The 27,394-nt window shown below is 39.8% G+C and overlaps 1 long non-coding RNA gene across 1 annotated transcript; it reads right to left on the bottom strand.

Annotated features, from left to right (window-relative positions):
• Window positions 1-562: 562 nt before the first annotated feature.
• LOC129479489 (uncharacterized) lies at window positions 563-25,719 on the bottom strand. The gene is made up of 6 exons (XR_008656698.1): window positions 25,645-25,719; window positions 24,931-25,059; window positions 24,165-24,283; window positions 18,981-19,069; window positions 13,759-13,834; window positions 563-682 (listed from the first exon to the last, which is right to left on the bottom strand). It is a non-coding gene; the product is annotated as an uncharacterized lncRNA (long non-coding RNA).
• Window positions 25,720-27,394: the final 1,675 nt, after the last annotated feature.

The following is a 27,394-nucleotide window of genomic DNA, read 5'->3' as shown; positions in this document are numbered from 1 at the left end:
TATGGATTGAGTTGAGCCTGACAATCACAGTACCTGCAAGAAAATCCTCCATGAGATTGATTCTCACAGGAATTTATAGGTCACTACAGGGTCTAAACTCAGAGCTGAGCAGATTAGATAGTATCTACTTGGTGTCAAAATTTTACAGTGAAGAAAACCTTCTCTGCCCTTTAAGTTCCTCTTTAATTCTCAAAATTAACTCAACCTAGGTACTATATGAAAAGATTCAAAGGTGTATTCTTCTTGAGTTTGCCCTAGACCTCATACATAAAGCATTACTAGTCTTACCTAAGAGGTAAGAGATACATGGAGAGAGAGATGCAGTTCATGAGTCCCTGCCAGAGAGAAGCCTCCAGCAGGAGGTCTTGACCTTTGGAGAGAAATGCCAAGATAGGAGAGGAATTCCACAGACCACAAACAAGAAGTGGCATTATGCAGGAAGAACCAAGGACAAGTCAGCTTGACAGAGCCTATCTCTGGCCTGTGCTATGATGGATGTGGTGAACACTAAAGTGAGAGAGCTCCCTTAATGCAAGTAAGAACACATTGCCACCATCAGACATTTAGGTTTCCTCCCTAATAGCAAGGTTTAATTTAAAAAATAAACACACCAGCCTCCATGTCCACGAAGTGCTGAAATCCTGGAGGTTGGGCTATAGAGAGTGGCCTCCTCTGACATTATCTGGAAAATAAAGAAAAATGATTTATCTCAGGAATAACTTCATTCTTCACCTTTGCTGAAAAGTAGAAAAAAAACACAAATAAATATTTTAGGTGGATATGCTACTTGACTACATGTTTATAATTTTACTTTGTACAGGAAAATCCTGCTATCTTTCTACTTAAAAAATGCCTTAAATAGGCCAGGCACGGTGGTTCACGCCTGTAATCCCAGCACTTTGGGAGGCCAAGGCCGGCAGATCACGAGGTCAGGAGATCGAGACCATCCTGGCTAACATGGTGAAACCCCGTCTCTACTAAAAATACAAAAAAAAAAAAAAAAATTCACCAGGCGTGGTGGCAGGTGCCTGTAGTCTAAGCTACTCAGGAGACTGAGGCAGGAAAATGGCGTGAACCCGGGGAGCGGAGCTTGCAGTGAGCTGAGATCGTGCCACTGCACTCTAGCCTGGGCGACAGAGTGAGACTCCGTCTCAAAAAAAAAAAAAAAAAAAAAAAAAAAAAAATGCCTTAAATAATAAAGCTCTTCTCAGGAAAGTCCAATATGAGGATGGCTGTGTGTTTTAATGAAGGCTTTTGACTCCTGGGAAATATAAGAAGGAACATCCAGAAATCGTGATAATAGATTTTCTGTCTTTTAATCCTGATGGGAAAGGCTATTTTAAAGAATTTCAATTCTTAATGAAGATACACAACAGAAGACAGCACTGATTAACTGTTAAGCATTCAATTCTTCCCCAGCTATCTAGTCAGGTTTGGATTCTCTATTAAAATTCAATACTTAGGTCCACCAGTCAGGGAAGGAAGGGAAACAATGTCTCTTGCTTCAAACTCCTAATGGCCTCCAGCTCTGCTGTGCCCAACTTTAAGTAGATTGCTTGGTTTGGCTACTTATACTGTTTTTTCTGGAAACCACTCACACTTCTTCTGGGTTGCACTCCTAAACCACTGGAAGTAGTCTGGCTGAGAAGGAATTAGAGTCCAAGTACTTTTTTTCTTTTACCTGTGCCTTTTGAGCACCCTGCACTTTAAAAAAAAACAGAGAAAACAAATTTATTAACAACTTCTTACAATTATGTCCCACAGGAAGATTTTGTTGTTACCCACTCCTTCTTTCCAAGTTTTACGGCGAAAGAATAAGCACTGTTAAATCCAGCTGGTGACTCCTATGGAAAAGTTTACCACAGAAACATTTGCAATCAGTTAAGACTTTGGTCCCATAATGCCTAGCAAAAGAAGCTGAAGATCATTCAGAACGGAAATGGAATTCTGTGTGCCAAGCCTTAGAGCTAAGCTTTAAAAAGTCACCCATGAACGATGTGCACTTTTCTCTTTGTTTGGTGCCTGGTGAACGGAGACAACAATGGCTTTAAGGAGATTCTTATCCATTGTATTTGTGTCTGCATCTGTATAGAACATACTGTTTCCTTGGCAGGTCACCAAGACTTGCTCACATCTGTTTCTGCTTTCATTTCTATTACCCTATTCATTTCTGGCCAGGAGTCAAAAGAGCTCTAAGTTTACAAGTGCCACGAAGGCATTTGGTTGAGGAGAATACTTTTTCTTTTATTAAGCCTGTATTTCTGTTTTGATTTTTTCCTATTTTTCACTTAATCAGGATTAATCACGATGGAATAGAGGTTTTTATGAATATTCTGGAAAATGACATTTTAAAGGTACAATTTACAGTGATCTAAATGCCTAGAAATTTTACGTTTACCACTGAATTACAGACCACATAGAGGGGCAGCTCTTTATTGCAAAACCGTGTGCTTCAGAGTTAGGTAGAGTTAATTCTGAGCCTAGCTCTGCCACTTATTGACGATCTGGCCTAAATCCTAGGCTTTCTCATCTGTATATAGGTGATGAAAAAGAAAATTCAACATCTTTAAGTTGTTGTGGAGATTAACTATAAATGCATGCTAAATGCTTGGGAAAGGGGAAGAATTATCAATGAAGAGTAGCTCTTATTAATACTTTGTGGCAGTAAAATGCAACGTTCTGATCACACTCAGCAATATTTTTTGAAAGCTTGCTGGTTATCCTCTCTATGAAATTTAATTATTATGTAGTGGTTTTTCATTAGGCCCAATAGCATGTCATCACTAATAATAATGGATGCAAAGGTTTACTGAGGCAGAGAAGTTTTATTTGCTTAGCGAAGGCAAATGGGTCCGAGGACAACACATTTATGTTTGGGGAAAAAGAAACAAATTCCTATAAAAGCCAATACCATAGTGAACATTTCAGAGAAAAATGCAACACTAGTAGATGTGAAAATAAGTCCTGATACCAGGAATAAGGGAAAACAGTGGTTATCTACTGAAAACCAGATAGTAGACCTAAATAAAATAGACAGCAAGATTAGCCAATGGAAACTATTCTCCATCTCTCACCTCTATTCTTTAGATTATAATCAGCATTGGCTCTTAACTGAAGGAAAAAGCCAGGCCCCAGCTAAGTAAACCAATGCCAATCTCAGTTAACCACTTGAGATGACAAATGGATCTGCCTCAGAATGTCGATTTTGTTTTGACCCTGCGATCAGTAAAATTAAGCAAGGAGACTTATGTACACACATCTAGCCCAATCATAAACATAAAAGACACTGAAGTTTAAAATAAAGAATTTGAACAGTATTTAAAAGACAACATTGTAGGCATTCATTTCACTTCTGGAGTCAAGTAAAGTTGAGGAAGAAATATTGTACAATTTCGATAGGATTTACTCAACCAGCTGGATTGATACACACCACATGGGTGATACTGTTTGCTGTATCGGGGGAGATGTTTATGATTCTTATCTTTAAAGCTGTGATTATTTTCCATACTTCCTAACAATTTTTCAGGTACCCCAAAGACAACCACACTCATCTATCTTTATTCTCTAAAAATGTATTTTAGTTTTTTCTCGCTTAGGTGAGGTTGACTTTCATAAAGGAAGACAGGGATTCTTGTAAACATTGGAGTCTTTTCTTTAATCAGTTTTCTTGCCTCCTGTTTGGTATCGCTTACTTCCCTCTGGGTCATTTCAATGAAATTAGACCTCATCATGCCATACCAAATAAAGGAAAAGAAAACTATGAATTAATGAAGTTTGGATAATGTAATTCTTTTAATGAAATTCAGGCTTATTGCTTTAAAGAACCTACGGTAATTAAAACAAGACTGAGAACTGCTTCGTTGAGATTCAAATTTAATAAATAACGAAGCGAGATTTGCAATTAGAATAACAGATCAGGCACCAGCCCAAGTATTGCCAATATCTGCTTATATTGTAAATCTGCTTTTTATTCATCTATTCACTCTTTCTTTCAACACAAACTTATTGAGCATGTATTATTTTCCAGGCAGTATGCTAGATGCTAGCGATAGAGTGGTTAACAAGAGAGAATTACTTCTTTACCTGCTTTATTCTGGTATACTTGGAAAAAATTTTCCTCTAATTAACCTTTCCCTTTATTATCTTATTTATATAATTCAATGTTTTCATATAATCAAAAACTCACAAGTAAGATTAAATTAATGAGGTTTTATTCTACTTTTTATAAGGGCAGAAACTGATCAGCAACTCTTTCTTTTTCTGCAGCTGTGTGTCTTAAAAGATTAAAAGCTATTTGAATCTGTTTCTTTTTTCCTGACAACTTGCAGGAAATGGATACTTTTTGACTAGAAATGACTAGAAATGGCAAATCTTCTCTTTATTTCTGCTGTAACATTATTATAAGAGTTCAAACCAACAACAAGTTAAGAGATACAAAGTCAAGCAAATACTGCACAGTAAAAATATGGTGAGAGTAGATTTTGATGAGAAAAAAATGCTGCAACCTCCAATAGTGCATAGTAAAATAGTTGTCTCAGGAGGCAAAATGACCTAGGAAAGTTAAGCACAAGAACATAAAGCCTTATGGTTCTCAGAAGTATATCTGGCACCTCTGCAGGATACATTAACCAGAAAGAGCACAGACTTCTGGAAAAAGAACTGAGTCTAGTGGTCCCAAGCTCCGCTGGAACCTTGGGTCTGTCCCTTTACGTCTTAGGGAAACAGTTTACTGTATAAGCAATGGAATTGAAATCAAAGCCTGATTAAATCCGATCAGGAGTTGTAACTGTGGCCAAGCTCCTTCCCTGAGGGGGTTCTTTCATCAAAATGATGAGATCAGACTAGAAGTTTTCTAAAAGAAGCTTTGGTGTTGATATTCTTCATTTTTAAAATCAGAGTTGACCAAGAGCTGTTCCCTAGGTGAAAAATTTATTTTTATTTTTTTCTGCATGGCACCTGTTCCACTCACTACCCTCCTATAAACTACCCCTTGTAGGACCACCCAAGCATACAGGAAAAGGTGGAAATGCCATGTTATGGGCTGGACTGTGTCCCTCCCCAAATTCCTATGTTAAATCTTAGCCCCTAGTACCTCAGAAAGTGACTTTATTTGGAGATACAGTTTTTAAAGGGTAATCAATTTAAAATGAGGTCATTAGGGTGGGCTGTAATCCAATATGATTGCTGTCTTTATAAAAAGGGGACATTTGGACACAGAGGCAGGCACAGAGGAAAGATGAAGTGAAGATGGAGGGAGAAAATGGTCATCTATAAGCCAAGGAGTGATGCCTGGAAGAGCGCTCTCCTTCACAGTCCTCAGAAGGAAGCAATCCTCCCAACAACTTGATCTCAGGCTTCTAACCTCTACAACTGTGAGACAATACATTTCTGTTGTTTATGCCAGTGGTTGCCAACTCCTGGGCCAAGGTCCTTGGCCTTTAATAGGGCCACACAGCAGGAGGTAAGCCGAGGGTGAGAACATTACCACAGCATTAGATTCTCATAGGAGCGCGAACCCTATTGTGAACTGTGTATGCGAGGGATCTGGGGTGCACGCTCCTTATGAGAATCTAACTAGTGGCTGATGATCTGGGGTGGAACAGTTTTATCCCAAAACCATCTCCCTCCCACCCCTGTCCCTGGTGCCAAAAGGGTTGAGGACTGCTGGTTTACACGACCCACTTTGTGATACTTTGTTACAGCAGCCCTAGCAAACTAATACACCCCACTGAGCTAGTTCCAAGAAAGAAAGAAAAAAAGAGGTCTGACAATGACAAATATCAAAGTACAGTGGCTTGGATCCTAGTCTCCCTGCCCCTTCTAAAGACATACCCCAGTTTGCATGTTTTCCTTTCGTGGCATCTCCCCTTTTTTCCTGTATCCCCCACTCCCCAAAGCTGCCTACAGACATATTTAAACTAGATATAAGTAGGCCAATTTGATGTAGAGGATTTATAACCTGATTTGTCACACTCACCCACCCTACTTGCCTGCCTCAGAATATTTTTTTTTATGGCCTGACTTCCTCATAAGGGCCCCTTTTAGCTATAATATCTGTAGAAATGGATGTGGTAGGTAATAAGTGGCTTCCTAGAAATTCTGAGAAGAGGAATGGCATGATGAAAAAGGTACTTTAGGAGATGATTAGTGACCATGAAAAGGAGGATGAGGAGAAGGAAGCAGATGCTGAGAGACAAAAATTATTGTCATTTTTCAAGTAGGTAATATGACCAGGCAGTCAACAGGATTAGATTAGATCTGTGGTTCTCAAACTTGAGTGGACGTTGGAATGAGCGGGAGGGTTTGCTGAAACACAGATTGCTGGGCCAACCCTTGAAGATTCTGTTTCAGCAGATCTGGGGTAGGGACCCAGAATTCCTATATGCATAACAGTGCCAACTCAATGATAACTGATCACGCAAATTATGCAAATTCTATCTTATTTTGTCACCATATTAGCCAGGAATTAGAAGCCTCCACTCCTAAAATTAAGGGAAAATATGAACTGATGCCTTCAAATCTGGCTATAGTCTTAAGAGGTGACTAACATTTCTATTCCTCCACTCTCCCTACTCCAGCTGGGAATCACTGATTTATAATTTGCAAAACCCTTACATGTGATTTTCTTTTTAAACATTTTTATTATTTTATTTTTTATATTTTTATTTTTTATTTTTCCACAAGTTATTGGGGTACAAGTGGCATTTGGTTACATAAATAAGTTCTTTAGTGGTGATTTGTGAGACTTTAGTGCACCCATCACCCGAGCAGTATATGTTACACCCTATTTGTACTCTTTTATCCCTTGTCCCCCTCTCACCCTTCCCCTCAAGTCCCCAAAGTCCATTGTATCATTCTTATGCCTTTGCGTCCTCATAGCTTAGCTCCCACATATCAGTGAGAAGAGGCATCACACTGCCTGATTTCAAACTATACTATAAGGCCATAGTCACCAAAACAGCATGGTACTGATATAAAAATAGGCACATAGAACAATGGAACAGAATAGAGGACCCAGAAATAAACCCAAATACTTACAGCCAACTGATCTTTGACAAAGCAAACAAAAATATAAAGTGAAGGAGGGACACCTTTCTCAACAAGTGGTCCTGGGATAATTGGCTGGCCACATGTAGGAGAATGAAACTGTATCCTCATCTCTCACCTTCCATTTGACTTTCAAGAGCAATTGATGAATTCACAAATAATGGTTCTGTTCATCATTTTATTAAATAGGCTTTGAAAATATTACCCCCAATTTACAGATGAAAGAAATGATGATCAAATGGCATTTCACCCCTCTCTCATTTCTGTTCCTGCCAAGTTTTTAACAATTTGCCCAAAAAATTAATGTCCCAACTCTGGAAGTTGCCCTTAACATATACGATGAGAACAATATTAGGCTGATCATTAAATTCACACAACTAATTTAAAGCAAAGCACCACCCAATCAGAATCCATTAAAAACAGCAAGTCAACCTTAGCAGGTTTCTCATCGGTAGATTATGGATTGTGCTTGAATGTTCATCCTATAGAACTGATCAAGTTTCTGGGTTTTTTTCTCTGTCCTTAGACTTCATGTTATATAAACAAGTGTCAGGGTATACATTCAGCAAGTTAGTTCCTTGTGAAATGAGGAGAAGATAAGCTTCTCCTTTCTGATTTCCTTCAAGTTCATGAAGAGAAAAATCCCAAGAACTGTACTTTCTATTAAATTGAGAAGAGAGATATGTAATGAGGAAAGAATTTTGTTCAACAATAGCAGCAGTGCCACATAGCTGACCAGCTGGAGCTTAGCCTGGTGGTGGCTCCACCGCCCTCCCTTCCAGAGAGAAGCCAGCGTGGCTCAACCCCTCTCTGTGAGGGTGAGAGATGCCTTCACAGAGGGAGTTTGCCCTCAGCCCTCATCAGAGAAACCAGCCATCCTTTCTGTAGTAGAATGATGCACTTATAATTTTTTTGTGCTCTCTCTCTCTTTTCCCAACTGCTACCTTTTAAGTCAGTTTGGTGGCTTTCACATGAGCATTTAAGTGTATTGGGTCCACCCAGGTAATCCTTGGATTTAAATGAGTTGCTTTTATTTCCTCAGGGACTTAATTTTATTCAAAAGATGAGGGTTACACACTGATGCTTTATGTGAAAGAGAGAAAGAGAGAGAGAGGCCATTCTGAGATCAACATTTCAACCTCTCCTTTCTGATTGCTATTTAAAGCACTTATTCCAACTTGAGGAGATTGTAATATATAGTTTCTTAATGTGTTTAGTTAAGGACTTCATGAATCATGTGGATTTCTCCACAACCTAAGTGGTAATTATGCTGACCCAAGGGTGTGCCATTTTGTGGACACTTCATTTTTGTGTCCCTGTTTATTTGTAGCAAGCAAGCTCAGTTCTGTAAGACACTGATTAGAGGGACAATGGAAGCTGTTATCTACTGTAAGTCGCATACAGCAAAAATCTGCCAAGTGGTGTTCACATAATTGAAGAGGCAGAGCTTTCAGACTTGATTGCGATTTTGGGTTTGGGGCTTCAAATTCTAACTCAGGCTCTCAATAAGGCTAAGACCACTCCTTATCTTGAATTGTTCCTTTTCAGGAACAACACTCTAACTACAAATCTTGGAGACCTCATACAAGTTGTTGCATTTAAAACCTCCTTAACTAGGACAATCTCTTCCTCAGTCTTCCTAAAGCTAAGGAGCCCAGGCTGCTTCCTTTGCTTGCTGCTGGATATCAACTTTGCAAGGGATTTTACTAAGCGGAGAGAGGCTATGGGGGATGGTATTGGCAGTGAGTTACTTAGTACAACCCCAGGGCTGGGAGGGAGGGAGATGCTGTGCTTTCTTACCAGCTGTTATACTTCAAGAAGAAACAGGATTTTGTAACCCTTTCTTGGCATACCAGTCTCAAAACAAAGGCCAGACTCAGTTTTGACAAAGATTTTCTTGTGAAAATACACACAGCACAACAGTATGAATGCATTCCTATCTAAATATGATTAATAAAATGTGACATTGTTTCTGTGTTTTGGATTTTCACAAGAAAGTGTGAAAACAGAGGCATTAAACAGTGTTGGTCTCGTTGACATCCAAAGGGCGCTGCTATTTGCGTCTCCCTCAAGGAAAGCCAATCTTTTCCACTGAGGAGTAGGGAAAGAAAACACCAGTCTGAAAAAGAAAAAGTGGAGGGTTGGACCTCCTCTTGGTTAAAGCCCAGAAGCATATTCAAATGTGCTTCCCTTAAGAGTTAAGCACAGGCACCTCCCAGGAAATGACAAATGGTCCTACAGCCACAGCTCTGCTAATTTCCCTGCCCCCAATATCCAGACTTCCAGACATCAAATGGTTAGAAAAAGTGTTTAGTTTGAAAAAATTCTTGAGGTTTAGCTTGCCTCACAAGCCACATTCTTTTTACCCTTCTCCCCTAGCCCAGTTTAAAAAAAAAAAAAAAAAAAAAAGGGAAAGGAAAGGAAAGGAACATGCCTTGGAATTCTGATGATAGATTTTCATAAAATTGTCCACGTTGCTTCCTGAGGCAAAAAAAAAAAAAGGAAAGAAAAAAAGAAAATCTATATAAAGTTACGACTTTTGTAGCTGTTGGTCTTCAATTAGAGACATTTGTCTTCTATTTTTACTTCTTTACATCTTGAATTTTTATTTTATTTTATTTTTTGATAGAGGGCCTGGGTCTATTTCCCAGGCTGGAATGCAGTGGCATGATCATGGCTCACTGCAGCCTTGACCTCCTTGAGCTCAGGTGATCCTCCCACTTCAGCCCCCTGAGAAGCTGGGTCTATAGGCATGTGCCACTACACCCATCTAATCTTTTCACTTTTTGTAGAGACAGGGGTCTCACTATGTTGCCCAGACTGGTCTTGAACTCCGGGACTCAAGTAATCCTCCAGCCTCAGCCTCCCAAAGTGTTGGGATTACACATTTGTACCACCACACCTAGCCACATCTTGAATTCTTGTTGTAGTTTTCATTTTGCAATTTTTTATTCTGACAACCTAACTGCATATTAGCTCTACCCCCATAAAGATATCAACTATTTTCTGAAGCTCAAGGTCCCTGGATACACCAAAACCCTTAAGTCAGTCTGTGAGCATTTCTCAACCTACAAATGCATGGGACCCAGCCTCAAAATTTCTCATTCAGGCCCAGCACAGCGGCTCAAGTCTAATCTCAGCACTTTGGGAGGCCGAGGCAGGTGGATCTCTTGAAGTCAGCAGTTAGGGACCAGCCTGGCCAAGATAGCAAAACCCCATCTCTACTAAAGATTAAAAAAATTAACCAGGCATGGTGACACATGCCTGTAATTCCAGCTACTCAGATGGCTGAGGCAAGAGAATCACTTGAACCCAGGGGGTGGGAGTTGCAGTGAGCCAAGATTGCACCACTGCACTCCAGCCTAGGCAACAGAGTGAGACCCTGTCTCCAAATAAATAAATAAATAAGTCTCACTCAGTAGTCTGAGTTGGGCCTTAGAAAGTGTGATTGGCTCCTCCTGTGGTTTAAATACAGATCTGGGCTTGGAAGACACTGCTGAATAGTATACACCTACACACACACACACACACACACACACACATATACACACAAGCACACATTACTTTCTTTAATGACTACCATCCAATAAGAACAGTCATCATTTAAAGTTTTGTTTGTAATTCTATTGTAGAAGATATCCTATTTTTCCTTTACTGCTAAACTTCTTGAAAAAGTGGCCAGTCTGGCTTCACTTTTCCTGCTTCTAACCCTATGGTCCACTTACGTTGGATACAATCAGGCTTCCTCCTAACAATTTCTAGATCCATAGTCAGTGACCTCATGATCATGATCTTCTTTAGTCCTCTGCTTCTTAAACACATTTTCAGCATTTAACACTTGATCATCCTCACCTTCTAGAAGCTCCCTTCTTTTTAGGATTATAAAGATCTGCTCTCCCCGGCACTCCCCCAGGTCTCTTCCTCTGAATCATCATATTCTTTCTGCTCCAAGTCTGTCTTTGGCTATTTTGTGTTCCATCTCCACAAATTCTCCTCTGGCAGGCTTATTCAATGTCGCAGACTCAAGTAGCATCTCCTTGCCTGTAGGCTCTCAGATCTACTTCTTTAATCCTCACTTCTTTCCCAAACTCCATTTCTCTTTATTTATTGCTTGCACAACTCCTTTACCTGGCTCTTCCACTATGCCTCCAAAGTAACATATTTCAAAAAGGAATTTACATTTTCTCCTACACCCACTGTCCATCAGGTGTTTCATGATTCTGTGAATGGTAGCTCAATCCTCTCAGCTATCAAGGCTCAAAGCTACAATATCATCTCTCACCGGCTCCTGTTGCTAGCCTACAGCATCCAAATACGCATTTTGCCCTGTTAATTCTTCCACCAAAATATCTCCAACTCAGTCTTCTCCTTTCTATTCCTATGTCAGACTATAAATGCTATTGTATTTCTAAAATGGGGAAGATTTTTTAAGAACTAGAGTATTCAGAGAAAGACAGTAAATGCTCAAGTTGAAACTGAACAAGCCTGGAAGGACAGGTAGGGTCTAGGAAAGTCAAAAGAGGACAGAGAAGGAACGTCTTGGGAAGATCAACATGGCTGAAGGTTCAGATGCAGGAATAAGCATGGCATGAGCTAGTATAGTGATAATTTGTTTGACTAAAGCCAAGTGTGTATAAAGCAATCTCCAAAAGTTGCTCCCTAATGAACTATGCTTCCAGGTAATGATGTCCTTGTGCAATACCATCCTCTTCAATTTCAGTTGGCATTGTGGCTCTCTTTTTTCTACAGAAGGTAGTGGAAGTGACACTGCATAACTTCCAAGGCTAAGACAGAAAAAGTTTTGCAGCTTCCTCTTTGCTGTCTTAGAACACTCTCTCGGAGCCAAATAAGAAATCTTCCTGCTATGCTAGAGGTGCCTGATATAGGCATTTCAGCAAAAAGTTCCAGCTGAGCTCGGCCTTCTAGTCATTTCTGTTAAGGCAACAGACATGTGAACAAAGCCATCTCGGATCCTTCAGACCAGACCAGCTGCCATCAGGATCCTAAGAGACCTCAGTCAGTACAAATTAGAATAGAATAATTGCCCAGCTAAGCCCTACTTGAATTCCTATCTATAAATCAGGAGATATAATAAAATTCTTGTTGTTTAAAGCCACTTATTTTTAAGGTAGTTTGTCAGGCACCAACAGATAACCAAAACACAAAGTCACAGTTTATTGAACAGTAAAAAATAATATTAAATATGTATAGTGGTTTCACATTGTGGATAGTCTTGAAAACACCAAGCAAAGAGGCTTTTCTTGCTGATACAGGATAATTGGAAGCCAGTGAAAGTTTTTGAGCAGTAGGTAACCATCACATTTCTAGTTTGGCAGAAATATACAAAATGCATAGACATTTTGGCAGAAATACTCAAAATGCATAGATAAATGACAAGTATTTGGCAATTTAATTTAGAAGACCTAGAGTTCAAACTTAGTTATGTAATATTGAGAAAGTTACTAGCTTGAGCATACTACCTCAAGGAAGTGTTGTAATGGTTAAATGGGTGACATACACGACAGTGCTTTGAAAATTCATTCTAAATACACTTTAAAATAAATTCTTGTTAAACCAATGAAGGAAAAACTAGAGGCATCAGAAGCAGCTAAAAAGTTGGGACAACAGTCTGGGTGTGGTATGATGCATTTCTCGATTAGGATGATTTATTCGGTCCCTTTACAGCCTTATTTTTTGTAACTTTCTGATTCACAATTTGTACTCTGGCCATACTAACTATGAATAGTGGATTCCAAATGCCATACCTTGTACATTTTTCCTTGATTTTCATAGTTTGAATTAATCACTCTCTCATTGGTGCCTCCACTGTACATTGTACTCTATGAGGATTCCATATCATATTAAACAGTAATTGTTGGTTTATGCATTTGTCCCTTCACTAGCACTACACTCTGAGCACCTTTGATTACCTGGCACATGGTAGGGCCTTAATGAATGTTTCTCTATTTATTTGTTAGCTAGAACATTAGGGGTAGCAACATAAGAAGGACTGAATAAGAGGCATCTTAAAGGAAAAATAATAGAACTTCATGATTTCCTGAATTTGAAGAATGAAGACTATAGAATGATCAGAGATGATCTTGAGGTTTCAGATGTGTGCAAGTACAAGAACATTAGTGCACTAAGAGACTTGGTGGAAATAAGGATTCTGGACGTAATGGAAGAACTCTGGAAAGCTGAGATATGAATATGTTGAACTGAGAAAACAGCAAAGCATCCAAATGAAAATATGGCCAAGGAAGGCTACACCTGAAGTCAGAAATTGGAGACCAGCCTAGCCAACATGGTGAAACCCTGTCTGTAGTAAAAATGCAAAAAAAAATTAGCTGGGTGTGGTGGCAGGCGCATGTAGTCCCAGCTACTCTGGAGGCTGAGGAAGGAGAATGGCATGAACCTGGGAAGCGGAGCTTGCAGTGAGCCGAGATCGCGCCACTGCACTCCAGCCTGGGTGAAAGAGCGAGACTCTGTCTCAAAAAAAAAAAATAGCTGTGTGTGGTGGTGGGCACCTATAGTCCCAGCTACGCAGGAGGCTGATGTTGCAGCGAACCGAGATCACGCCACTGCACTCCAGCCTGGGTGACAGAGCGAGACTCAGTCTCAAAAAGAAAAAAAAATCCAGGTGGTTGTGTATATGATGCTATCATTGAGTTCATAAAACAGAAGGCAACCTTTTTTAGTTGCAGCACTTACATCAGTGATGATATTTGGTATCTTCTTGATAAAAGGTTTTCTCCAAGGGGTAGTGTAGGGAGAGAAGAAGTCCATCCTTAGAAACCAAGAGAAAGAAAGAAGTTATAGAGAGAAACTGAAATAAGTCAGCATTAATAAAACTATCCATGACAATGTCACAGAAGCCAGCAGCTGTTGCCTGGAGTGTGTTCTGCAAAGCATTCCATGTCCTAATATAAGTTCAAGTTCAGAAGTCTGCCTTTCCCCTCCTTGCTTTTTGAATGACACTATCATCCATTCAATGCTTTAAAGGAAATTTAGATACCATTCTCAATTCTTCCTTTTACCCTGATATTCTATCAATAAATATTATGAAGCTATCTTTTAAATATAATTCTTACCCTCCTTCTACTGCTCAACCTACTACCACCATGTTTCATGATGGAACTGCTCCTTAGCTGACTGTCTCCAATATTAGCTCTCCATGATCCAGCCTTCCTACTGCCAGAATAAGTGTTCTAAACCACAAATCACACCAACAAGTGTCCTAGAGAGAATCCCTCAATGATTCCTCATTTCTAACAATATATACCGCTACCTCTATGATTTGAATGCTGGTGCCTACTTCCTCTTTTCTGATTCTTTCCCACAGGCAGTCCATGTTGCAGCTATAGGGAATTATGTGCAGGTATTTCAAACACAGCGTGCCTAAAAGGGAATTCACCATAGTTTAAAGCCCTCAAGTTCTGCCGGGATTCTGTCTCAGAAATGTTACCACAAGGCAGAAACCTGGTAGTCATATTTAATTCCTTTCTTTTCCTGATTCTCACATGCCAAATTCACCTAAGTCTCTTCATCCTCAATGTTATCACCCCCACATCCTACCACAATTCATCTATCATCATGAAGATTCTCTTAAGCTCCTCTTACCTGCTTCAATCCATTCTCCAGACCACGGAGTTATGTTTCTAAACACACATCTGATCAGAATTAGAATTACAGCGAGGTTAGAGTTAATATTTGGGTTAGGATTTAACACTTTCAGAGAGTTCTCATTGTTGTTAGAATAAATCTCTCACATGCCTTTCAAGGCCCTCCATAATTATCCTCTGAATAACTTGGAATGTACTTGCATTAATTCAACCCCTATCTCACTCATCTTCCTTCCCTCCACTAACTTGTACCCATTTATCATGGACTCAAATGTTTGTGTCCCTCCAAAATTTATTTGTTGAAGCTCCCAATGTGATGCTATTTGGAAGTGGGGCCTTTGAAAGGTAATTATGTTTACATGGTGTCATAAAGATAGGGACCCCACGATGGGATTAGTGTCCCTGTAAGAAGAGACACCAGAGTACCAGAGTGCTTTCTCTCTCTCTCTCTCTCTCTCTGTGTGTCTCTCTTTCTCTTTCTCTGCCATGTAAAGACATAATGTGTCTGCAAGCCAGGAAGAGAGTCCTCACGGGCAACTAAATTTGCTGGCACCCTGATCTTGGACTTCCTAGCCTTCATTGCTGTGAGAAATAAATGTTGTTTAAGCCAACCAGTCTATTTAGTTACAGCAGTCTGAGCTATGACACTATTGTAGTTCTGAGTTTGTCATTTCCTCAGAGTCCTTCTCTATGTCCCATAACTAGATCAGGACCCCTGCTATGTGTTCCTATAGCACCCTACATATTTCCCATAAGATGTTTCATCACAGTTTAGTCTGTAGACTTCTTTAATGCCTGTCTTTTCTGCAGGAATCCTCTTGCCTTAGGTTCGCAAATCCCATCACAGTGACTGAGACACAGTAGACATAAAATACATATTTAATAAATGAATGAGTGAACCATCTGAATGAACCATGATGCCATGATTTTGCATATTCCTCTTTACTTCCTGGAGTGCCAACCCAACAAATTCTCACCCATTAAGATTGATCTTCTGTTCTTGGTGATCCATCTTAATATTCTCAGGCAAAGCTAGAAGCCTTATTTCTGTTTTCCCATGAAAATACTTCTATCACTAATCTTTTTCACATTATTTATCTCTCACACTTGCCCACTAAATTATGAGCAACTTGAAGGCAATTGTCATCTAAAGCATCCTTCTATCCTCACTGCCTATGATTCAATACATAGTTGCTGAATGAATGAGAAATGATTCACATGTCAGCTTCTTGAAAACTGGAATTATATATCTTGATATCTTCTATACCTGGGTAATGGTTACATAAAAAGTCTTGATAGCAATACAAACTAAGGTTTTAATAAATATTCAAAGGCAAGTACACATACATGCACATATACAAATCTTGCTTCTCCTCCTGTCTTCCTCATCCCAAATAATGATACCAACACCCACTTAGTAGCCCAAGCCAGCTCTCACCTCCACTTTCCATATTTAATTGATCACCGAGTCCTTTGAATTCTAGGTCATAAATATCTCTCTCCTTCTGTCTGTCTTCACAGCTTCAGCTTTAGGTTAGGCCCTCGCAATCCATTGGCCTGCACTGTTAATTATACCCCAAGTACCAACATACATATTGCTCTTTCTCAAACACGACTTCTCTTTCATGCCTCTCTTCACTTAGCAAATGTTGAATGAGTACCAACACTGACTGTAACCATGCTAGTTTTTATGACACAGTAGTGAATAAGACAGGCAAGATTCCGGCCCTTGTGGGACTTACCTTATAGAGCAGTGGCAATATTGACATTGGAGGTGAGTAAATCTTTGTTATGGCTCTGTCCCATGTACAATAGAATGTTTAGCAGCACCCCTGGCCTCTATCCACTAAATGCTAGTAGCATACACCCCTGTCCCCAGTTAATGACAGTCAAAAATGTCTCCAGACACTGCCAAACATCCCCTGGGAGACAAAATCACCTTGGATTGAGAATCACTGTTCTAGAGGGAGATTATGATAACATTAATTATGTAAGTACAAATTATGATAAATGTCACCTCCCACCACAAATATTGTATCATCTTTCCTAGGAAGGGCTTTCCTTTCCTTTCTGTTTTGGTGAATTTCTCCAGGATTCACTTCCAATGTTCCCTTCTCCTGGAAGCCTCCTCAACTTCCCCAAGCAGAACAAGTTACTTTTTAACTCCCTTAGACCTTGTTAATACCTTGTTCACTGCATTAAGGAAAAATATCTTTGTTTTAAAGAGCTAATGCATTATTTTCTCAGGTAAGTTACAGTAACCTCTACCCATGCATGAATTGCCCTTACATCAAATTTTAATAAACAACGTATTTCAGTATATGCAGTTTAGTTTTATATACTTTTTCTCAACCACAAGAATTTTAGTTCCAGTATATAAGAATTATGAGTTACTCCTTTTGGGGATAATTAGAAAAAGAGGAAATTGGGTGATGGGAATAAAAAGTAAAGGAAGGCAGATGGCATGACAGTAACAGAGGTTTTTGCCTTGAGGCTTTAGGAAATTAGGGAATCTGAGGAGACATCAACCAGGACCTTAAAATGGAACTCCCACAGTTGCAAAGAAGGGAAGTAGTATTTGTGTAAGAGGGGCCTGATGGCATGTACTTTGGGGAGTTATCTCTGGGATTGAGGATGCAGAAGTCAACAATTCCAAATCATGAAATCAGAAAGGCATTGCACATTTGGATGGAGAACCAAATTCAGGGGGAAAGATCTTTCATATGTATATTATTTTGGCAAAGCAAAGCAAATTTATGGACATTTTATTGAAATGGCAGAGGAGAAAGGCCTTGAGAAATTTCAACTGAGCAAGAGATGATAAATGCAAAGCAGTTGTACCATAACCATTATTAGTAATTTAAGATGTAAAAAATGTTACCGATATTCTTTGTTTAGCGTGCTGTTCTGATGGTTCTATTTTAGAGATAATACAAAGAAGATTCATGCAAGTTTGCATTTAATCCTTCTATAACTGTATTGTCCCCCTAAAATCTTAAGTACCTCAAACTGCAAAAGCTTGTTATCCTCACAATTAGGGAGAATCTACTCTATCTGTAACAGTCTCCTGAGACTGGAATTTCTATCTTATTCCTTTTTCTATTCCCACATCTACACTGGGCACATAATAAGAACTTAATCATTATTTGTTGAACATATAATTCAAAACAAGACGTGGCAGGAGGAATTGGCAAAACCTATCCTATTCTCTCAGGTGGAGATTCTGAGAGCAAAGTGAAGATTGGGAACAGGCAGAGCAGAAATGCACTCAGCTGCAGACAATAGACGGAAGTCAGAAGCAGAGACAGCATGGAGGCAATAAGCCAGAATGGCCATCAGGGTGGTCCTGCACGAAGGAATGCAGGTGCTGCAACAAGTGTAGGACTGTAGAGTCCTGGGGAAGCACTATTGGAGATCCGGGCAGTTAGGTCTGCAACAGTAACTGACATGAATATACAGACATGGCACTGAAGTTTAGGAGCAGAACTCCAGCCTCCAGGGTGTAAGGAAGGGGTAATAAATGGCTGGTTGCCAAGATCAGAGCTCAGGCCCAATTTTTTTCTTTCTTTATTTTCTCTCTCCCTTTTTTCTTTTCTTGAGACAAGATCTTGCTCTGTCACCTAGGCTGGAGTGCAGTGGCACAATCTCAGCTCACTGCAGCCTGACCTCCTGTCTCAACTGACCCTCCCACATCAGCCACCTGAGTAGCTCAGACCACAGGCACACACCACTATGCCTAATTTTTATGTTTTTATTTTTTGTAGAGACAAGGTCTTTCTACGTTGCCCAGTCTGACCTCAAACTCGGGCTCAAGCAATCCTCCCATCAGGCCGAATTTCTAACATTGTGTCTTACACAGACAGTAGTAGTTTTGTGGAATGAATGAAGGAAGCAAGGAGTGAATAGACTGATTGATTTTTACCAATAATAGAGGAACCAGGCACATTATCAAAAGAGGAACTCGAGTGCAAGAAAACGAGATAGATGATATAAGAATGGACATACAATTTAGTCTGGTTTCAGAAATATGAAGCCCAGATAAAAGAACAGAGCCCCAGAGAGAAAAACGATGAACAATGCTTAGAAAAGGCTAGAACTGAGCTTCTTAAATTTATCCTATACAACAGGTCCTGTTCCAAGTCTGGGCAGGAGTATGTCTGCCAGTGTTCATAAATGGCCACAGTTGTAAAATGAGGTCCCTGTCAGAAAATCCAGTAGGGACTTACAGACATGAACAATGACTTATGCGACTGCTTTAGTCCAACATGTTGCACATTCTGAAGTTCTGAATAGGAAGATCTATTCTCTTACCTACTCTCCTGGGTACTTCAGAAGGAAAGTCCATTTTTCAAGGCTCCAAAGTGTCATTTTTATTCAAGTATCAAAACATGACACAGAAACTACAGGGAATAGAAGCATATGTCTCTGATGTCAATGTGTAAATAAAATGTTTCAAAACATCACCTGGGCCTCTGGAAGCATTTTCTAGGAGGAGTAATGAATTTGCAGTAAAGTATGCATCTTTTTTGCCTCAACTGATCTGCTTAATTACCAAGGGAATGGCACCCCAAGTCCACAGAGTGGTGAATTCCAAGATACTATAACTGGGAGAAGTTAATTGGTCCATAGAGGAACTGAGGCTACAGCCCACACTTCATTAGCACCAGGTTTTAACCATTACTCAAATCACAGTCAGCTTTCTTGAAGAGTTCATGTATACCCTTCAGTACACATTTTTTCACTGTAAATATGTTAACTAAATAACTTTAAATAGAGTTAGGATGAGCAAAAAAAAAAAAAGGATTAAAATTCTTCCTTTCATGCTAAAAATACTGTAATAAAGAATAATTAATAGGCTTCCAGAATGCCCAGCTACCAATCTCTTTGTACCAAGGAGAATCAAGAAAAGAAGGGGCCTAGACAGGCAAGGGGAGACGTTGGCAATGGGTACGAAGTTCCTGTTAGACGGAAGGAATGAGTCCTTGTGATCTACTGCACAGCATGGTGACTACAGTTAATGATAACGTATTGTATACTTCAAAGGAGCTTAAAAAAGAGGATTTGTTAATATTCTCACCAGAAAGAAACAATAAATATTTGAGGTGATAAATATGTTAATTAGTCTGATTTGATTATTCCAAATGTATACATGTATTGAAACATCACATTGTACTCCATAAATATATACAATTATTATTGGTCAACTAGAAATAAAATAGAATAAAAGTAGTAAGTCAACAGACATATTAAAGAGAGAGTAAAAAAATGTGAAGGAGGCTTTTTGGAATGAAGGAGAAGAGAGAGAAGAAGTTATCTTCATAACTGGACTTCCAGGTTTCCATCTTGCCCTAATCTATTCTCCATGAGGCTATCAAAGTAATTTATCTAAATCCGACTTTAACCATAAGAGTCACATTCCTCAACACTAGTAGTTCCCTATCTGCCGCATGATCAGAATCACCTAGAGGGCTCGTTAACCCACAGATTGCTGAGAAGCCACACCCAGAGTTTCTGATTCAGTGGGTCTGAGATAAAACATGAGAATTTGTGTTTCTTGCAAGTTCTAAGGTGATGCTAATGTTACTATCCAGGGACCACGCTTTGAGAACCAGTGATCTGGAGAAAGTCTTTAACTCTGAGCTTCAATTTTCTCCTTGTAAAATAATTTTCCCCTTGTAAAATTCTTCAGATTGTTGTGAGTGTTAAATATTGAAAAATATTCCAGACAAATGCTAGATTTTATTTTAATTTAAAGGAAGGAGCAAGAGGCTTTCAGTCAAGAGGCCAGCCCCCTAGTTGCAGATCTACCATAAGCTGACTAGTCAAATAACCTCTTTAGTCATGTTTTCTCATTTGTAAAAGGAATTACTTCATGCAACTAGCACTTATTGAATACTTGTATACCAGACACTTGTCAGACAATAGAAATATGGTAGAAAAACAAATCTTGCTTCCATACATTTATAATTATGATTATGATTTGGATGATGTTTGAATTGTCTTCCAACTCTCAGTTATTTCCTGACTTTATAATTAATAAAATCAGCTTTTTCCTAGTCTTATGGTATTTTGTTCCTCATAAATTTGACTTAAATGTTTATAAGCTATTAGGTAACAATTAGGCGTGACTATTGGGTGAACTGCCTAAAATACATTTATGTGTTAAGTACATTTCATGTGTTGATTGCCATTATATCAATAAAAGAAAATTTTTAATGTATGGGTTAAATAGTAACTCATCAGTGAAGTAAATAACCAGTATTTATATTTATGTTCCTTATTTTCCAGCTATGTCATGCCAAATCAGTTGTTTATTGGGTAGATATTTGTTGAGCATCTACAAGTCAGCAGGCACTATGCCAGGATCTAGTGATAGAAGGGTAAATGAAATTGGCATTGTGTCTGCTATAAAAGACCTCACATTCAAGTGAAGCTAGTCAATGAATAATTAGCACTTTTGATTAATTAACCAACCAGTCTTGTGGTAGATATTAGGTATTAGAAGTACAAGGCATTTTGAAAATGTACAGCAAAAGGACTTGGCCCATTCTAGGATATCTAGGAAGCCTTAGACAAGTCACTTCAGCTTTCTGAGCCTCAACTGTCTTGTAAAATTGAAAAAAAGTAATAAAACACACCCCTTAAGATGTAGATAATGATTGTTGGCACTTTGAGATAATTTATTTAAAATTCCCGCCACAGTACTTAGCATACTATATAACAGGTAGTTATGACATCACATTAACTAACTGAAAGATTATTCACACAAAGAATTCCACTGGTCAGAATCAAATTTTAAGGAGTTTATCAGGGCCAGGCACGGTGGCTCATGTAATCCCAGTACTTTGGGAGGTCGAGGCAGGCGGATCACTTGAGGTGAGGAGTGTGAAACCAGCCTGGTCCCACATCGTAAAAGCCCATCTCTACTAAAAATACAAAAAAAATAGCCGGGCATGGTGGCGGGTGCCTGTAATCCCAGCTACTCAGTAGGCTGAGACACAAGAATTGCTTGGACCCTGGGGACAGAGGTTGCAGTAAGCCAAGTTCATGCCACTGCACTACAGCCTGGGCAACAGAGCAGGACTCCATCTCAGAAAAAAAAAAAAAAAAAAAAAAGTTTAACAGTAATACCAATAACTTAATTTGCCAGTTTTAAAAAATAAAATATAAACTGTATTAATTGCACATATAGTATCACATAGAATTAAGTCTTTATAATTGTTTTTGTATATGTAATATATGAACCAAAGAGAGATCATGGATGAATTAATCAATTATCAACACCCAGACTCTTTCTTGCAACTGGAAGTAAATGTCTCCTTATTTCTTTCAGCTACTTGAAAAGAATTGAAAAATATGAGTCTGGAAGCCAAGCCAACCAAAGTTCTAATAAACCAGGTGGACTTTTGGAATGCATCAACATTCTGGTGTTTTTCAACTTAAGGATGGATTTGGAACTGGCTGCAGAAGTGTAATCAGCATCTTCTCAAAGAAAAAGGCAGACTTAACTGAAAGTTGAAATTTGTGTGCCCAAATACATCCCTCTGAATTATGGGGCTTGGAATAGTCAATAACAAGATACCACAAAACAACTATCTCCATACAATCTGTATAAAAGAATACTCAGAATCATGTGTAAGTAAAGAGGTGGTTACCTATTTCATATTTCTAAACTTGAAAAATGGGGCACTGGAGATTAAACTGGGATTCATGAAATATGAGATAAATCGACTCTGTCTACACATTGTAAAAGAACCTCATGAGAAAAATTGATGATTCACTAACAAGTTAGGAAAATAAAATCCATACACACTTAAATGTTCCTTGCTTCAATACTAAAAAGCAAAGGAAGAGGGGCATAACATAGAAAACCTAAAGAATATTTTAGTGGAAGGCTTTAAAATGGGGGTGAGTGTTAAAATTAAGCAGCTGCTTCAAATGATCTTATTCTAAACATGCATAATCTTCTTGCATAGTAATCCTAACATCATCCTTAAACTCTATCCAGCTCCTTCTGGACTCCTGTTATAGCTAAAATTCCACACCACATGTGTTTATTACCTCATCTTTCCCTCTTCCACTTCCGCTCACCTGGATTTTGTCCCACTGAAACCACTGATACCAAGGTCACCAGTGACCTCCAAGGTGCTAATTTATGTAATCTTTTTCGCCTTTTCTGGACCTCTCAGAAAAACATGAAACTTTCCAGCACCCTAAAAAACTATTCTTTCCTCTCTGCAAAGCCTGTTTTCTTTCCTTCTGTGATGGGGACATTACGGCTTTTCCCCATCCAAAGTGGCTGCTCCTTCTCAGTTGCCTTGATGATTTTCCTCTTCTGTTCGTTCTTTAACGTTGGAGCTCTTCAGAGTTTTGTCCTATGTTTGATTATTTTCTACTTTCACAAGCACATATAATCTGGGGGATTTCATCACTCCCATGACATCAGTCATCTGATGATTCCTTTATCCATAAGTCAAGGCCAAATAGAAATTGTGGACTTGAGGCCTAAGTATCTAATTATCTATGAGACATCTCCTCTTAGATGGCCCACAATCACCCAAAATTGAACATGAACTGGCCTCTTTATCCTCCCCTCCCCACCCCATGCTATCTCCTCCTCAAACGTTCCCCAAGTCACTGGACGGCACCTCCAGCCATCCAGTTGCCAAAGCCAGAAACTGGCAGTGCTCCTTGAGTCATCCCCTTGAGTTCTTCCTCTCTCTCTCTCTCTCCCCATTACCAAACATCAGAGCACTTTTCTTCACTTATAAAACATTTCTAAAGCTCATCAACTTCTCTTGAGCTCCACCACTTCTATCCTAGTTCAGGCCACCATCATTTCCCCTCAGAATTCCTGCTGCAGTCTCCTTACTGTTCTCCCATTCTCTACTGTGCTCCCCTTCCAATCGTTTCTCCACACAGCAGCCCCAGTCATCTTATTCAAAACACTCTCTGGTTTCCTACCTTCTCTGTTTAAAATAATCTAAACACTCCCATAGCACACTTGAGAAAACACAAACACCAGAATACAGCCTAAAAGGTCCTTTTTGATCTGGTCTCTCCCAAAACCATCAATCTCATCTCTGGCTCCTTCCTCTATCCTCCCTCTTTTCCACCACAATCCCATCATACTGAAATGCTCCATTCCTCAGATTGACAAATTTTTCAATGCCTCTGTGCCCACACCACTCTCACACCTCTTTTTAAAATTCTGTTTGTATTTAAGGGTTGAACAAGGATGTTGCATCCTCCAGGAAGCCCTCCTTGATTCCACTTATCTGAATCTAGATAAGGTGTCCATCCTAAATCCTCCCATAAACATGTAAGCATTCTATTCCTGCATTACAGTATTCATCACACTCTTCTCTATCCTCCAACAGACTATAAGCCCCCGAGGGTAATGACCTTAGCATTCTGTTTCATAATTATATACCCACCAACCCAGTAAGTGCCTGGCATAACACTAAATATTGCTTGAGTAAACATACATCTTACCAGCCCAGCGTGGTGGCTCATGCCTGCAATCCTAGCACTTTGGGAGGCCGAGGTGGGTGGATCACCTGAGGTGAAGAGTTCAAGACCAGCCTGGCAAACATGGTGAAGCCGCCTCTCTACTGAAAAATAGAAAACTTAGCCAGGGGTGGTGGTGGACACCTGTAATCCCAGCTACTTGGGAGGCTGAGGCAGGAGAATAGCTTGAACTCAAGAGACAGAGGTTGCAGTGAACTGAGATCGTGTCATTGCACTCCAGCCTGAGCAACAGAGCAAAAACTGTCTCAAAAAAATATATATAGATAGATCTTGACTCATTTAAATAATCAATGGGAACTGAATATCCTAATTGATATGACCCAGAGCAGGAATCTCTATGCCTTTCAAACAAATATCACAGAAAGAAATCAGCCCTTGCTGGGCAGAGTGGCTCACGCCTGTAATCCAAGCACTTTAAGAGGCAGAGGCAGGTGAGTCACTTGAGCTCAGGTGGAGTTTAAGACCAGCCTGGGCAACATGGCGAAACCCCATCTCTACAAAGAATACAAAAAAATTAGCCTGGCATGGTGGCATGCATCTGTAGTCCCAGCCACTAGGGAGGCTGGGTCAAGAGGATCACGTGAATCCAGGAAGTCGAGGCTGCAGTGAACCCAGATCATGCTACTGCACTCCAGCCTGGGTGATAAAGTGAGACCTTCTCAATAAATAAATACAAAATAAAAAACCAGCACTTAACTCTTCAGCTACCACATTAATTCTCAGCAAATACCTTCTTAGCAGTTGTTTGACAATCAAGTCAACTAGAACTGGAACTAGAATGAGATAACAAGGTATTGCTGCTTCTCACAGAGTAGATCTTCAGTGAATGTTTGAAAGGAGATGTCAGTCCGATGTTTAACTTTGATGGAAGAAAGAAATATAAGATTAAGACATCAGGGCCTCGTCAGGCTGTTCTGCATTTCTGTATTAGCCAGACTCTCAACCGTTTTCTTGCCATATATAAATATGTGGCCCAGTTTGTAATCGGTGGGTTATAGGAAGCTAAAGAAATTATCTTTTTTCATAGAAAATAATTTGGGAATAGGGACCCAGGTATTAACCGTCTAGCACCAAAGTTGTAGGAATCTTTAGTCTCCTCTGCCTCCCTTCTTCTGTCCCTCTACTCTCAAGTCTTGACCCCACCCCACTCCCTTACTTGTTTTTCCTTCTACTCATTTTCTCCTCCCTCCCTCTCTCCTCCTCCCCACACTAGAACCATCAGGGCCCTCACCAGGGCACTCAGTGCAGGTTCTGGGTCAGCTCTTGCAGCTCTACCAGTCCCACCCCCATCCCCAGGAAAAGCTGCTCCTTATTTGGAGTCACAAAAATATTTAACAGAGATCTAACTGACCACTAAAAATTCCTCCTTTAAAACAAACACCGAATCAACTATTTTCCCCCAAGTTATGTGTAAAAACAGCTGCAATTAGATCTTGATTCTCACTTTAAGAAAGAAAGATTCTCGTTTAGTTTTCTCCACTTTCATTGTTTCTTTCTAGGTCCAGGGCCTCCCACCAAATGCTGACGGCTGCCTGCTTCAAACCCTGCCACATCAGCAGGGAGGGAGCACAGCGGCATTTGGTATTTGCATCAGTTTCCAGGAATGCTTTTCAAGTTATCAGTTCACTCTGCTGCCTTTAGCAGAGACGTTTACCCTCTAAGTTTATAGATGCGTGCTTGAACTTACAGTCCTCTAATTCTCAAAAACTTGCCGAGGATTTTTCTTTTTTGGCTAAAAGAGAAATTATAATCACACTTCTAAAAACATTCTACGTTTTAAACTATTTTGACAACAACAACAAAACCTACAATGAAATGTTTAAAATTTGGGGTATCTATTGCATATCCAATGATTGAGCCAACTTGACCCCAGAAGCGTTATCAGATAACCTCACTGAAGGGTATTTGGAGGGTTTCTTTCATAAATCTCTTGCATTACGACCCTGAGTCATTTTGCTCAGAATTAGTCTCTGACTCTCAGCAACACAGGACAAATGCACACATATGCCCTGCAAAGGCAATTCGGCAGAGTGGTAACAATGATTCTTAGAAATCATTGCTCATTCTTCTGATATGCAGAAAAAAAATTCATTACGATGTAGTGTTGAAGTTTTTCTTTCCTGATAAAAATGATTTCCACTTTAAAGTTTTTTGTTAGTTCTGTAATGGTGATATTTCAGGGAAATGTTAAAAATGTTCTTGGAATATACAATTCAACCTCAGGTCTTTTGTTGTTGTTGTTCCTAGAACCTAGAAAACTTCAAACATTGTTGCCTAGTTAGAAAAAAATTTGAATGTGGATTACTCCTTGTAAACCCCCTCCTAGGAAGGACCAGTAACCCTTTCAAATTCTTTCACTCCCAGTTACTTCAAAAAATCATCCAAAGTTGTCTCCCAAGTGAGTGCCTTTAATTAGGATAAAACAAGAGTTTATTATAGTTTTTGGTTATCCACTTTTACTTTCATTAACCTTTTTTTCTTCTTTTACATTTAGAAAGAGTAACCTGCTTTAGAATAGTCCCTTTTAATTACAGAAGCTGCTGATGGAGTTAACTTCTGCAGAAATTCTTCCTTAAGTCAAAGCAAAAAAAGCGGGGAGAGGGTGGGGGGAAGGAAGGGAAAAAGATTCTCAGGGAACTACAGCCCACTCGTTTCTGTTTCTTAGAGACAGAACTGACCTAAAGATGCCCCCTTTGCGATGACTTCTGGGATAGAGCAGTACTCTGACTAGGCCCCCGCTGCCTCATGGGGGCCTTAGGCAAGTAGAGGAGAGGCCTGACACACACACAGACACACACACACACACACAAACGCACACAGCCTTTCAAACCTAGGGCCTGGAATGCCATCCCAAGAGGCTTTAGAAAAGGGCACAGGACACTTGGCCTCCCACCTCAGGGTCAAAGTACCAGCTCCTCCTCTCCCTAGTAGGGAATGGAGGGTTAGATGGAGGCGGCCAGAGAAGAGGGATGTTGGGTGCTGGGGAGAGAGTTAACATCCACGTTGGTGGGCGCACTGCCTGGGGTGTTACCAGCGAAGACTACGAAGACCCCAAGCTCGAATCAGAAGGCCCTCTGGATGTGCTAGTGGAGGTGCTTGGGTGTGGCTGTAAGAGATGGGACAGAGAGTAAGCAGCAAGGTCAAGAGGGACCGGGGACTCACGGGAGGGTTGAAGGGTCCAGGCTCAGGGTAGA

The sequence above is a fragment of the Symphalangus syndactylus genome, chromosome 3, assembly GCF_028878055.3.
Source record: "Symphalangus syndactylus isolate Jambi chromosome 3, NHGRI_mSymSyn1-v2.1_pri, whole genome shotgun sequence".
Taxonomy (NCBI): domain Eukaryota; kingdom Metazoa; phylum Chordata; class Mammalia; order Primates; family Hylobatidae; genus Symphalangus; species Symphalangus syndactylus.
The sequence above is the reverse complement of the archived record's forward strand: the minus strand, read 5'-3'. Positions and strand labels throughout refer to the sequence as shown.